Source organism: Aristolochia californica, unplaced genomic scaffold, assembly GCF_029961685.1.
Source record: "Aristolochia californica isolate CCGP_79_NKW_82.1479 unplaced genomic scaffold, dmAriCali1.0.hap1 SCAF_10, whole genome shotgun sequence".
NCBI classification, from domain to species: Eukaryota; Viridiplantae; Streptophyta; class Magnoliopsida; order Piperales; family Aristolochiaceae; genus Aristolochia; species Aristolochia californica.
The window spans coordinates 4,153,632-4,168,537 of record NW_027181771.1 but is presented as its reverse complement, the minus strand read 5'-3'; the positions used below and the strand labels follow the sequence as shown (position 1 = coordinate 4,168,537).

At 36.1% G+C, this 14,906-nt stretch overlaps 1 pseudogene; it reads right to left on the bottom strand.

Annotated features, from left to right (window-relative positions):
• Positions 1 to 243: 243 nt before the first annotated feature.
• LOC137942807 (nuclear pore complex protein NUP96-like) lies at positions 244 to 3,336 on the bottom strand (annotated as a pseudogene).
• Between the last annotated feature and the right edge of the window lie 11,570 nt (positions 3,337 to 14,906).

The following is a 14,906-nucleotide window of genomic DNA, read 5'->3' as shown; positions in this document are numbered from 1 at the left end:
TATCATGGCCGTAAGCACTAAGCATGATATCAAGATATCATCATGGTCTACTACTTTGTCAAGATCCACCAATTCAAGGTTGAATCTTTGGTGAAACTTCTCGTCCCTATCAAGAACATATGCACACCCCCACTCATCCTTGAATCCAGCTGGACACTGGCATTTACTACCCGCAGCCTCCTGACAAGCTGAGAAGGAATGTCCATCATGAGTAGCATGCCAACTGCCTCCATTGTTTAGCTTTCATCGTCCAAGCCCACTTGCTTCACAATGGTTATACTCATCCCCCTTGAACTGCACTCCTTCTACCAAGGGACACTCACAGACTATACCACGGAATGTGTCCTTGCAAGCTGTTATATTCACAATTTTATCTCACCAACAACCCCATTTTCGCTCAAGCACTCATTTGTCTCAATATCATCACTCAAACAAACAGTAGGTTCAGTAGTTTCCTCAAAACCAACACAAATAGCCTTCGGTACAACACCTTTCTCTAACTTCCCTTGATATTGTTGATTATTAACAACAAGCACTACTGAATCCAGTTGTCTCCCAGTGAGGAGAAAAAATATGTGCTTTAAATCATTCAAGTCACGTAAAGAGCTCACCTCCTCTTGCACACGGTGGCAAACACTCTCCTGTAGCCAATAACTGAACTCGGCTATACGAACAAGAGGGTAGGCCTCAGGATCCAAGTCCCTTGGGACCATCCTTGACATCATCAATCATATCCTCTCCATCATCCACATCGGCATCCACATGTTGTGGTTTAGATTGACTGCTTATTGCCCTTTCTGAAAATAGAACATTGATGAACTCCCACACCATGACCTGGTGCATCAAATACATAGAAGAAGAAGCAGAAGACCCAGAGACCTCAAGTTGTGTCTTAATAATCCTAATAAACTCCCTACAAATTTCTAGTAGTGTTAAACAACTACATATGAGCTTTCGAAGCTTTAATTTGAAGTGACCCACCACAACATCAGTAGTTTCATGGACTATTGATTTGTGAGACTCTAGTGGAGAAACAAAACAAGAACTGACAAGTGCCTCTTTTTCTTCATCATTTTCATCTCTGACTGCTTTATTGCTTGCAACTTTCTCTACATGGATTATGGAAGACAATTCAGTTTTGTAACCAGTACTGCCTAGAGGTGTGCCGGTATGAACAAGGATGCCATTAGGCTCCCATCCAACACGGAAGGACCTTCCCATGAATAGTGTAGCATCAACTATATTGCTAGAATGGCTATTGGTTATAGGAGTTTCTTGTTTCCAGTCCAGTTTGAAGCCTACTACTTTTGTTGCTTTAAGTGGCAAGCTTCTATTTTGCCAGATCATAAGAATGTTCCTAGATGTATCCAACTTTGGAGTAATTTTATACTCTAGCAAGGCTTGTGGTGACTTCCTTAAAGCTAATGGGTTAGACTTTTGACCAGCCTTAAGTGAAGAATATTGCCTAGGAAAATATGTGTTACTTGTTGTACTACCTGTCCTCCAGTAATCCCTACCAAAGGATGCAACATCTTCCTCCTCTTCTACTGAAAACATTAACATTCTTGTTTCGTACATTTTGACAGGATCCAGCCCCAAATGAGCTGGGAGAGAGTGAGATAAAACAGGTCCACTAGGTCCCACTTGAGGTTCCTCATCAACATCCAATTCTTCAACCCCAGTGGCTCCCTATGGCTCCTGAACCAAAGTATCATCCATGACAATATCATCCTCATCCTCCTCTTCATTCAGTCCAAATCTACTAAAATGACTAACAGAAAATCTCCATTCACCATTTGTAGGATCAAAAGAAATAAATTTAGCGCCTTGCCTTTGGTTCGTGTTTCTCAATAATCAAAGAAGCTTATCTTGTTTGACTTTGTCTGAAATTGGTAACTTCAGCTGCCTTGTTAAGACCTTGCCCAAGTGGAGGTTTGTTGATTTCATCAGTATATACCACAACCTCATGTCTATTAAACTTCACAATCTTGTCCAACTCTTACTCCACCTGGTCAAGGTTCACATTAACCTTTTCCCCACTGAAAATAGCCTTCTTTAACTTCTCATCAAAATTTCTATCACTAAGGGCAAAAGGGAAGGTTATATTCTGAATATATTTAGCAAATGCTTCATCATCTTCAGGCTGATTTATACCTGGATAATACACTGCACTCCCACTACTACAGATAATTGCATCAAAATCTGTTGTCTAGATTTTACCAGACTTCAGAAAATTAAGTGTTTCTAAAATTGGCATTGCGGTAGAAAGAGCAAATCCTGTGAATAATACCATTTGAGAAACTAATCTGACAGCCTTAAAAAATCCCACATTTTCAATTGGACAATGAACATACGCATAGGGACTGTGCTCATCAACAGAAAAAAAAATCACCAGAATAAATTTTTTTAACTTTCTTGGAATTCCTAAAAAAAAATCATCTTGGAATTCATACACACAAGCCTGAATTCTATCAATTGGGTATTGTTTCTCTGCTTCACGGAACAGAGAACCTCCGTCTCTAATTTTCGAGCAGCGTTGCTGCTACTCAGCCCCTTGGAGCCACATCAACGCCAAGAAAGACTCGTTTTGACCTAAAAACCGAGGGTGTTTCAGAAGCTTACCCCCAATTGCGTTGACTTTGTTTCCCCACTAGCCTGCCGAGAGCGAGATTGAGACTGTGACTGAGAATCCGGAAGCTGAAGCCCACAGGATTTGTTTCTGTCGGCACCTCCTCTTTTTCTGGTGACGAATAGCAGCCCTTTGTGGCTTCGTTGCTTGTATATTTTTTGAGACAGTGGAAGGACGACCGAATTGATTCGCTGAGAAAGAGTCAGATCGGAATTTTTCCGTCTATTGTTCTGGGAGACATTCTACTGGTCATGAGAAGTGATTTTTTGAGGTCAAACCCAAATCAACCCTTACCAATGAGGTTTTGGCAGCATACCCCTCCGATTTCAGATTTCCAGGGTCCCTGCCGTCTAATTTCGGAAGTTATAAGGCCGATTTTGGATTTGATGTCGACTTTGATTTCTGATGTGCAGGTCCCTGTCGTCTAATTTCCATGATCGGAACTCTAATTTTGTCTGGCCCGTCACTGGACTTCCCTGCTCAGAAATATTGGAATTTCCTGGCCCTTGGCCTTTCTGCCCATCCGAGACAGCTTCTGCTGCCTCTCGTTCAATGCTTATTTTGTACTCAAAGACGGTGAAATTTTCTACGGCATCAAGATCCCTCTTAATTTCAGAAATTTCAATGGAAGTTTTACGCATTCCCTCCAGCAAAGATTCATTCCAATGTATAAGTCCTGCACGTATTGTTTCCAATGAATCGAGCATGGCAATACATGTTTCTTCAAATGAAGAATGGCTCATTGTGTTCCCGTTCTGATACCAGTTGTTATGGTCCTAGATCTAACACATGGATTCGTAGGGAGGAAGAAGAGAAAAATGAAAATCAAGCCAAAGGGAAGCTTGAAAACCCTAGGTTCGTTAAGGACAACGTACACTCCTGAACTCGTTGAGGAGAAATCAAAACCCTGTTTAACCTAAATCAATGTTTGTCTTTCTCATTACTCTTACCCCTTAAATAGGGTTCACCCTTACAAGGTTTAAGAGAAAATATTACAAAAATACCCCTATAAATAAAATATTCAAAAAATGTCTTTGTGACCTATTATTTCTTTAACTGAAATAAAATAAAGTAAATTAAAGAAAACAATTAAAATAATAATGTTATTGCGTGCATAACAAAAGACCAAATTCTTATGTTTGTTATCATGAAAATCAGGGCACTTAGAGGAATCTTAAGCCTCGACTTCCTCATTCTCCCCCTTTTAAATGATGAGAAAAATTAAAAAAAAAAATCATTGTATACCATGCTCTCCATGTGTTATTTTATTTTATTTAAAATTTTTACTCTCCTGAAATTTATTTTTAACTCCCCTACTCCTAAGATTCCTTATGCAACTTTTAACTTTACTCTTATTTTCTCACCCTTTTGGCATCAACAAAATTTAACTACAAAGGAAATAGAAGAATCTTGAATTCGAAACAACAAGCTATTGTTCCTTGAATTTTGTATAGTAGAATAAAAATTAGTTTATAGACAAAACAAAAAGTATTTGTTCCAATACAATGCTCAAGACTAAACATTATATCAAGAGTGTTTAGAGGGTCAACAGGTGGTAGGTTGGCCAATGACAAGTCTACGCTCCTCAAATATAGTCTAAAAGACTTGACTATCCATTTCCATAAGATCTAAATTTTCTTCTCCTTCTTGATTTCCCCTAGTAGGTTTCCTCGTTTCTCCTTGATTCTGCTCCATCTTGGGATGAAAAGGAGTTCCCTCACACTATGGAATATGTTGGCCCAAGTGGCAACTCAAGAGAGGGAAAAGGAGTGGTTTGGGTTCATTACAAATTTTAACTTCTTTAAAAAAAGGGGCAAATAGATTAAGTAAGCAAACTAAAATTAATCACACAACCATGAAACAAATACAATTTTTGTTCTTTATGTTCCCCTTGTGGAAGTCACCACCAAGGACTCTTTCTTGAGAAAATCTACTATTTTAGTCCTACTACAAGAATACAAAGAGATTCAAACTCTCTTAGGCCAACTGTAATACCCGATTACACTATTGTTAATCTTTCCCTAAGAGATGAATGTATAACAAGATTTTGGGCTCTAGTAGGCACTTCTCTTCTAGAATAAAATGCTCTAGATCAACCTCTCAAATAAAATCAAATAAAAGATAAATAAATAACTCACACCTTTTTATCTCTTGAAGAACCATCCTTCTCCTCGTGAAAGCAAGCTTCCAGAATTTTAAGCACAAGCAAATGATGTATTTGGAGTCTCCACTAGGATGGAATTTTTTTTTAAATGGAGACGATTAAAAGAATTTTGAAAACAAAAGATTAGAACGTCTCTCTTTTGAAAAAAAAAAAAACTGTCAAAAAGTGCTTTTCAAAGGATTACAAAGCTTAGCACTAAAATGGAGAGCTTATTTCTTGTAATCGATGCTTAAGCATGAGCTCTAAGCCCCTTTTTGAAAGTTATCTAAGCCCAAATAGTCATACGGTCAATACTTTCTTGGATTGGGTTGATAGATCATTTTTAAAATATTGATTAAGGAATCATCTCCAACATTTTTATTTTTAAATTTCCGTACTCTATTGGTCAATCATACCTATTGCATTGATCAATTAATCGGCCCCAAATGAAGTTATTTTAAATTCTTTAGCTTATTGATTGATAATTTCAATAGGCATGATCAATCATGCTTTATAATATTTTCCTACAACGTTCTTGTTCATCGATCACTCTATTTAGGTTGTCCAAACATATTTTTTTAAAACCCGACATTTGCATCCGGTTGATTGATCATAGTCTATAGAGGTTGATCAATAATGCTATGCATAGGAAGCTTAGTTGCTCTTTATTTTATGGATCATATATAGACCACTCATCAATCATTTAGTTCGACAATATTCTAAATGTTATCCTAGGTGGCTTCTCAAGAGGGGCATGAATTGAAATATTACAATTAAAAATTTAGTACCCAAATAAAAACCCCAGAGTTTTATCTACTTGATTAGACTCTAGCCTTTAACTCTTCATTCTTCATGAAGGTGCTTCTTCAAGATGACTCGACACGTCTTTGACCTTGAGGTTTTGAGATGCATTTGCCAGTTCATTTGCAAAGACATTGAAAATTATGTCTCTTAAAGGAAAAACATAATAATATTTTTTTTAATTAGTAGCAGTATTAAGTTTTGTGATCATCAAAATATGCATAGTAGTCAACTCTAGATCAAAATCTCCCCCTTTTTTTATGATGACAAACCTTGACATATAAAAAAACTAAAATAACAGGGCCCATATAGATTGGACCTTTAAAGTTGTCAAATAATTGAATTTCAAGTTAGAATTAGCTCTGCCTAAATTTAGGCATACAAGATTTTAAATTTTTAGTATTAAGCATAATTTAGAGTTCTTTCTCCCCCTTTTCATTATAATCCAAAATGATATGCAAGTGAAGAATGTAAATTTTCTCAAAATGTGGCTCGAGGCCTTCATTTATAAATAAGCGTTTTACATACCAAGATTTGATTTGACTACAACATTAGATGTATGTATGGCTCTAAAGTCAACTCTAAGTCAACCTAAGGACAAGAAGGTTGATCCTAATATTAAGGTATGGCTGGAGGAGACATTAGAGTAGGGTTTCCAATAATTTGAAATGATTGGGAATGAAGTTTAAACCTTACTTAAACTCAATTGTCATTGTGGTTGATCAATCATTTGAATTGGAAATGATCGACAACCATTTTAAGTTGATGGACCATGTCAGTTCATTGATCGATCATGCCATTTATGTTGATAGAGCATGCCATTGTGATCCTCTATTTGACTCTCATAGCGTGAATTATATGGGATGTCATTTGTACTTCAATGTTTATCTAGCTATTTAGATGTAGAAATTTTGCACATGCATAGGTTTCCTCATAACCTAGAGAATCAATCAAGTCCTAATGGCTTTATGAAAAAAATCGCTTATTGATTTTCTATGGGAACAAGTTTCACTATAATTATCTTGGTTTGAACCCGGTCTCGAACAAAGTGATGTCTAATTTCAATGTGTTTTGATCGAGAGTGGTGAATGGGTTCTTACTAGGATTATGATACTCGTGTAGTCCCAATGGACTAGAATTTCATTTTTCTCTAAACCATAATGCTCTAGTTGTTGTCCCATCCATAGAAGTTTTGCAAAAGAATTTCTAGTAGCTACTACTCAGCCTCGGTGGTAGATAATGCAACTGAATGTTGCTTCTTGAGAAACCAAGAAACAAGCATATTTCCAAGTAATTGGAACCTACCACTCGTACTATTTTTATCAATTTTGTAACCAAAAAAATCGGCATTGGTGTAACCTACTAGGTCAATGGTAGAGGAATTGGAGTACCAGCATCCCAAGGTTAGAGTTCCAAGTAGATATAGGAAAATCCTTTTCATGCCTGCTAAGTGAGATTCTCTAGGATCGAATTGAAATCTAACACATAGGCATATTGGAAACATGATATTTGGTTTACTGGATGATAAATATAGTAGGGAAATATCATACTTCTATAAAAAAAAATTATCTATGGCCCTATCGCTCTTCTATATATATTTTTCTATAGCTCAAAGCCTCTACTTGAAGTAGATATTAAAATAACAAGGAGCATAAGGATACACCCAGTACTACATGATCTCACCATAGCTCTTAGCTCCATAATTCAATCTTAAATAGCTGATTTCAAGGTATGTGCATGTTTGAGATATGAAACACTCAATATTTGGAGTTCGAAAAGCGATGGAAAGACCTCAAATCCAAAGTCTAATGAGATGGACTCACAACCAAAAACAAAATTGAACTCAAATCAATTGATTTCAAAATAATCTCAATGTATTTTAGTGCAAAAATTTTGATTGCACATTGAATTTTATAATCACAAATATGCCCTAAAATTTTGAGATTCAATGTGCAATCGACATTGAAACTAGGAGGAAGTACACGTGTAGCACTGCCTTGACTATCAAGAATCTTGGCTAGCTTCTTTGCAAGGTGATGAAACTTATTATTCCATGATGTATAATCACAGTAGAAGATTATGATTAAGGGGTGAGAAGAAGAAGAATTGTGGAGAGAAGGTTTTAGGAGGGGACGAGGAAGAGACACAAATTTGGAGAAAAGATGAGGAAGATTAGGGTAATGGACTTCGTCCAAACCCTCCCCCTTAAGTTGTATTTATAAATATCAAAAGTACTAATATTACAAGAATACCCTTCACCCAATTAACAGTGAATAAGAGACAAAAAATGTAAACTAATTACATTAGTGCCACCCTAATTACATCATATCTTCCAACACTCCCCCTCAAGCTGGGAGGTAATGGCAGTGATCCCAGCTTGAACTAAATATCATAGATATAATAACAAACTCCTCCACCACGGTGTCCCAAAACCAGGCACCGACTCTCAAAGGTATATGGGTGATAAAATATAAGTCAAAACCAACCTCAAAGGATTATAATGATAATAATCACTAAAATGGGTAATGTCTACCATTTACAAAACATTGATAAAAAAAAAAATCTCAAGGGATTTAAAAGACCCATATAAATAAAAGAACCAACCAAAGAAATGCTCCAAAAGGGTTGGCCAAAGGGGTAAGTGAGAGTCAAATAAAGGACAGTAGGAGAAAGTCTGCCAAATAATAATAGGATAATGAGGAATGAGGAAGATAAGATGTTGAGGCCACCATATGTTTTATTCTTCCTCATATGAACCAATAAACCGTTGCTGACAACAGTCAGCAAATAATGAGCCCAAGGCAAGCAACCGAGGATTTCTTCTTCAATAATAATGTCTCAATCAAAGAGACACAATAGCAGCTACGGTAATGAGCCGATGCTCTAATAACACATACCAAATATGTTGTTATATAACTGCGGATAACAGGTAAATAGTAAAAGTCCATAAGAGTAATAAAGACACATGAGATCATCTGCAGCAAGTTCATCCTTGAATAAGGAAGATGTGCACCAAATAATAAGTTGGAACTGAGTAATAAGGTGCCCATAAGTTGAACCATGTTATGTCAATCTTCTTAAAAAGAATAACTGAACTGAGTGTTGCTGGTTCCAAGAGCAGCAATAAGGTCTTCTAAAAAATAGAGAAGAGTGAATAAAATAGTAATGGATGATGCTTTCACACTTATTACATCAGTGATTAATTTGGACACCAAACTGAGAGCTAGCCATATTAAACCAACTAATTAGCATCTAATGAGTCATTTTATTTATATGGGTATTTTAAGTCCTTTGAGACTTTTTTATTGGTACCCATGGGTCTTTTATGGTTGTCTTGTGAATGATAGGCATTACCCACTTTAGTGATTATTATTATTATATTTAGTCGAAATTCTTTGAGGTTGGTTTCGACTTATATTTTATCACCCATTTCTACCCTTTAAGAGTTGGTGCCAGGTGTTGGGCCACCGTGGTGGAAGAGCTTATTACTACACCTATGATATTTGGTTCAAGTTGGGATCATTGTCATTACCTCCCAACTTGAGGGGGAGTGTTGGAAGATATGATGTAATTAGGATGGCACTGATGTAATTAGTTTACGCTTTCTCTCTTATTCACTCTTACTTGGGTGAAGTGTATTCTTGTAATATTAGTACTTTTGATATCTATAAATACAACTTAAGGGGGAGGGTTTGGATGAAGTCCATTACCCTAATCTTCTTTCTCTTTTCTCCATCTTCTTCTCCTTTTCCTTCTCAAAAATTTTCCTACTCTGATACCATGTTGAAACTTAGGATTCCATGATGTATAATCACAGTAGAAGAGGATTAAAGGATGAGCAGAAGAAGAAGAGTTGTGGAGATAAGGTTTTAGGAGGAGAAGAGGAAGTGTCACGAATTTGGGGAAAAGAGGAGAGGGATTAGAGTAATGGACTTTGTCCAAACCATACCCCTTAAGTTGTATTTATAGATATCAAATGTACTAATATTACAAGAATACTATTCACCCAAATAAGAGTGAATAAGAGACAAAAAAATATAAACTAATTACATCAGTGCCACCCTAATTATATCTTCCCACACTAGGACAGGTTTCAACTCAACTCCTTGCCTTAGCTCTTACCTGTTATTTCCATGCCTTCAAACATTGATTCATTGGTGGGTATTTTCTCCATCGTCCCCTCCACTAGCTTCCCCATAGATATGTAAAATTGATAGTGAACGACTTGGTGAACTTAGCCATTATTCAGCACACCTTATCTTGCTCTGGATGGATTGTACCTGGCATTTCCGATAATTGTTACAAAACTCAAGGGATGGCCTTCAGATAGAGCTCTAGAGAGAAGGATGGAAAGGGTGGAAGAAGAGACTTGGTGTGCACGAGTCTAAACTCGCTGATTAGGGAATCACCCACCTAGATAACTGAATCACTTATTAATTGAGGCTTCTAGAGGCTTTGGTGAGGTGGTACCCCTTCTAGAGGCATGTACTCAATAATTTGCCCCTTCCTAGAGCTGATGCCTCCTTCAAGAATATTCCTAGACTACTTTACGTAGTTGATTTGGTGCCACTTCTTCTTTTTCTTTATCCCTTTTTGTCCTTTATCATTTGTTAAAACAACTCCTTCCTGACCTTGTGCCCCTTCTTGAGCCTACATACCCTCTTTAAGGGCATGTAGTATAAGATCTTACAAGAGACACATACAGAAGAGCTAAAGGTGTCCCTAAAAATAATTGATTATGAATTCTGTGGGTAGAGTGTTTCAAGAATCCATAAATTTTTTAGGTCCTAAAGTATTAACTCAAAGGTTGGGAATCAAATTCTTAGTTTACTGAAATTGTCAAGTCATTCAATAATAAAACACAACAAATTGATATTAGTTTACAACCTCAAAGTTGAATCCACTAGCCAGCAACCTAATGACATATATTGCCTCAAAGCCAAAAGCCATTTCCCACAAAATGGCATGATTTGACACATTGTCATTTAGCAAAAGACAACCTAATTGAATGTGACAAATCATGCCATTTTGAGAGTTGAAAAAGCACTATCTCGTTTACTTGAAAACCATGATTTGAGCTGTTATTATATCTCGTTTACTTAAAAACCATGAATTGAGCTGCTAATAACAATGGTAGCTCACTTGAAAATTTGTGTCCTACGATGGCCAAATGGTTTTGTGAAATTTTCTTGCACTTATTTTTGTGCAAGCTATTTGGATGGCTAAGGTTCGATCAGATGGTCTTTAAAAAGCATTTATTCTCATCGGTATACTTCCTCTGTTGACCCATATTTATGGGATTAGAGTTGGGTTCACCACCTCCTCTTCCTCTACCTTTACCATATGACCTACCACATATTCCTCTTCCTCTATCAGAATTGTTACTCCCTCTTCCTTAGGAGAACATTACTGAATTTCAACTTGTTCAACCTTAGGTGTTGATACCTTAACTCATATGCTGAGCATTGTTTCACAGACATCATTAAAAGAAGGTCTACCTAAGGTATTGAATACTAAAGTTTTTGAAACATCTAAAACTTTAGATTTGTGAAGCATATTTCAAACACAAAATCTTCTCTTTGTTTTGTTTGAGTTGGTATATTTGTTGAATATGGTTGAACAACTATCCATTCTTGAAGTATACCTCATGACCTATAAAGTTTTCGTGAAGATTGCCTTCATGCTTTGTCTTACACATCTCCCAAAACATGTCATATATCTTTTGAAGACTATCAGTGGTAGAATATAATTGAAAACATGCATCCCAAATATCCTTGGTTGTATTCAAGTGGCTAAAGTTGTTTGAAACCACTTCCTCCATGCTATTAATTAGTCAACTTATAATTAAGCTATCTTCCTTCAACAACTTGTGATAGGAAGCATCATCAGCATGATTAGATGGTTGGTCTAAGTGTCCAACAAGGTCCCTTGTTATAAAAAAATGTTTAACAAATTGAGAAGCACATAGTTACTCAAACTCTTGAGTGGAATAGTAGTGATTCTTAAATGATCATGTTTGTTTAAATCAGCTTAACTTGAGGAAGAAGATGAGATGCCTCAAATATTTTCCATGGTGAACAAAAACACAAGAGCCCTCTTTTAAAGAATGCACAAAATAACACTTTTGACTAACCCTTGAAGGAATGGATCGACCTTTCTCAATTAGCCAAACAAATAGCTTTTAGGTGGAATTCATGAAACAACATTAAACTAGAGTATATTAATCCAGCAATACTAAGGAATGAGCATGACCGGCCTTCATGAAGCCTTATAACCTTAAAACAGTACCTTAAACAGCCTTGAAACACTGATAATTAGGCTGAATAATTTGAAACAACTTTATGATTAAGAAAGTAATCCTAAACACCATAGAGACTACTTTCTAAAAAAACTTCCAAACCCCAACATAGGGTTTTATGGAATTGAAGACCCATTTAAATCAGCAACAAAAGGAGATTCAAATCAGGAATTAAGAGGATTTTTTGAATTCTTTAATACAAATTCATAGCATAGAAAACTAGTCAACATAAGGCAGCAATAGGGAGTTCCAAAAAAATCAAATTTCAGCCATGGTTTTGAAGCAAAATAATGAAATTAAAGAATATCTTAGATTGATTTTGACATGACTTTAAATGATTTAAGATCGAAAAAGAAGGAACTGAACCACTTATCTGATTTAATGCCTTGCTGAAATTTGAAAAAAAAAACCGTGGTTTACCTCCTCTAAAGGCTGGAATTATACCTCATTTGCTTTTTAACACTTTTGAGCAGCTTTATTTTAGAACCCTAGAATCCCTGCTCTAACACCATATTAGATTCTAGGGTTTCATCATTAGAAGACCTAAGGTTTGGGAGAAGAAGAGAAGATAAAAGGTAGAATAAATAAGGGAAGGTTGAGGAGAGAGAAGAAGGTGGACAAGTTTGAGAGTAGGATTTCTCAGGGGGAGAAAAAGAGAGCATGTGAACGAGTGCTCCCCCTTAATTCATATTTATAGATGTGAGGGCTTGAAGCCCTAATACATGAGAGAGAAAAACTTAAAATTTTACATAATTACATCCTATGCCACACCTTCACTTAATCACATAGAATGCCACTCATACTTCTTCAACACTGACCATTTGTCTTCTTCATGAATTGTAATGTTTGGTGAACAAGCATCTCAAAAACTTTGGACTAATTTGTAAAAAAGATTTCATATTTTTGCCACACATCTCTAGCAATTCTTAGTCCAACCACATGGCAAAGTGCCTCTTCAGCCATTATGGCAATGAAACAACACATACTAGTCTTTAAGCACCCACTCTTTAAATGACGGATTTATCATGGAGGGATTTAAATTATCACTGAAAATTTGGGGAAGTGAAACAATTGATCCATCAATGTGTTAAGTTGTGGTGCCTAATTATCACTCTTGTATCACGGTTGCTCCAGTTTTCTCTTTATATTTGGGGCGCCACTATTAGGGTTTTATTATTCAAATGAGCATCTTGAGTTACAGCCCCGAGAGAGGTTAGAGAAAAACACTTGTAAGTGTGTGTGATTTCTCTTGTAAACTATTTCATCTTTATAATGGATTATTGTAGCGGTGGAAGACAGGACGTAGTCTCACCTTAAGGAGAACTTGTATAAATCCTTTTTGTTCTCATGTTTGTTTTTCCTTTCTTCCTCTACAATTATTATTATTGCTCTTATTAGTTTGGAATTAGAGTATCTAATTCCTAACACAATAAATCCCATGAGGCATTGAGATTTCAACACTAAAATCTATAGACTTCTTCTTAGAACATAGTTATTGGAAGAAAATTTAATAGAGATAAGAGCAGCAATGGGTGTAATTGACATGTCTGGTATATTGAATGCATTGAATTGGCATTTGAATTCATGCTTGCTACGAATTTAAAACCAAGGGATGACAAGAGAGGGAGTGAGAAAGAAATTAGGATGATGAGAGTAATAGGTGAAACAATTTTGGATAAAGTGTATGGAGTGGAATACCTTTCTTGTTAAATCAAAATGTAGTATTTCTAGGATCAAACTATCTACTCTGATACTATGAAAAAAATCAAGCCACCATGGAAGAGTTGAGAGCAAGTTCCAAATGACAAGAAGAGGTTCCAAAGCACTAAGATAACCACCAAGAGAGAAGCAAGAACTTGAGTTTTTCAATGAATCAATAAATGAGAGATTACAAGGGCTTATATAGGGTTTTCAAAAACCTAAAAAGTCAATAAACAATGTACACATTTGTTAGCTAGGTGTCATCTTGGTGGCTTTAAATTTTTGCACAAATCAATGTTTGTTCCTCCCATTCTGCTTCCTTGATTTTTGAACCTTGATCCTCTCATATTGAGTGATTGATTTGACCTTGACTGTGAGAAGATAATTCTCCTTCATCGATTTGGATATATTGAGTATGATTTGTGGGAGAATCTTGATTACCTAAGGAAGTTTGTAGTGGAGACCTCATGTGAGTTTATATAGGAGAAATATTTCTAGAATATCCTTGAGTTGACTCTTGAACCATGCATGGAGAGTCTCCTTTTGCATGGCATGCATGGGTGAAGTGGATGTCACCTTTGCATGGCTTTGCATGGGAGAGGTTTACATGTCATCATTTGCTTGTCTTTGCACGAGTGAGGTGATCTTCTTATTTTGTATGTTTTCCTTTGGCATGATTGTTATGTCGATGTTCCCTTGAGTAGCTTTAGGTTGTGTAACAAGAATTGGGTATAATCTTGATTTGATCTTAATTGTGAGATTTGTCGACTAAGATCATTATTGTGTTTAACTTAAAAAAACAAGTAATCCTTGCATTTATATACCAGTGAGAACTTGGATAAGCTTATTGGTAGCGGCTCGAAAATACTTTAATAAGTTCTCTGTGTTTATCCATAGTAGTTGTCAGTCATATATCCCAAGTGTGGGTATGTGTTGTGCTTGAACTCTTCGTGGTCTATTGCCGTAAATAGAGTTTGACTTAGTGGATTTTAATGGAGACTTTCCTAGAAGTGGATTAGCAATCTAAAATATTGAGTTTGAACTACAACAAAAATACTTGGTGTTCTGCTTTTGACTGATTGTCTGGACCCAAATGACACCTCTTCATCTAATAGTATGTATGCATCACTCACATTTAAAAACTCATTGATAAATTATCATATTCTTTGCTTTGAATTTGCAACTAGAATTTGGTTCTTACCTTTGCCTCTTCATCATCATAGCTAGATAGCATAAACTAAGCATGAGATCAAAATTATTGAGTATTTGTATGGATGATCAATAAAAGTTTTCGGTATTTCTTCCTACAATCCTTTCTACAACTCCATAACAAT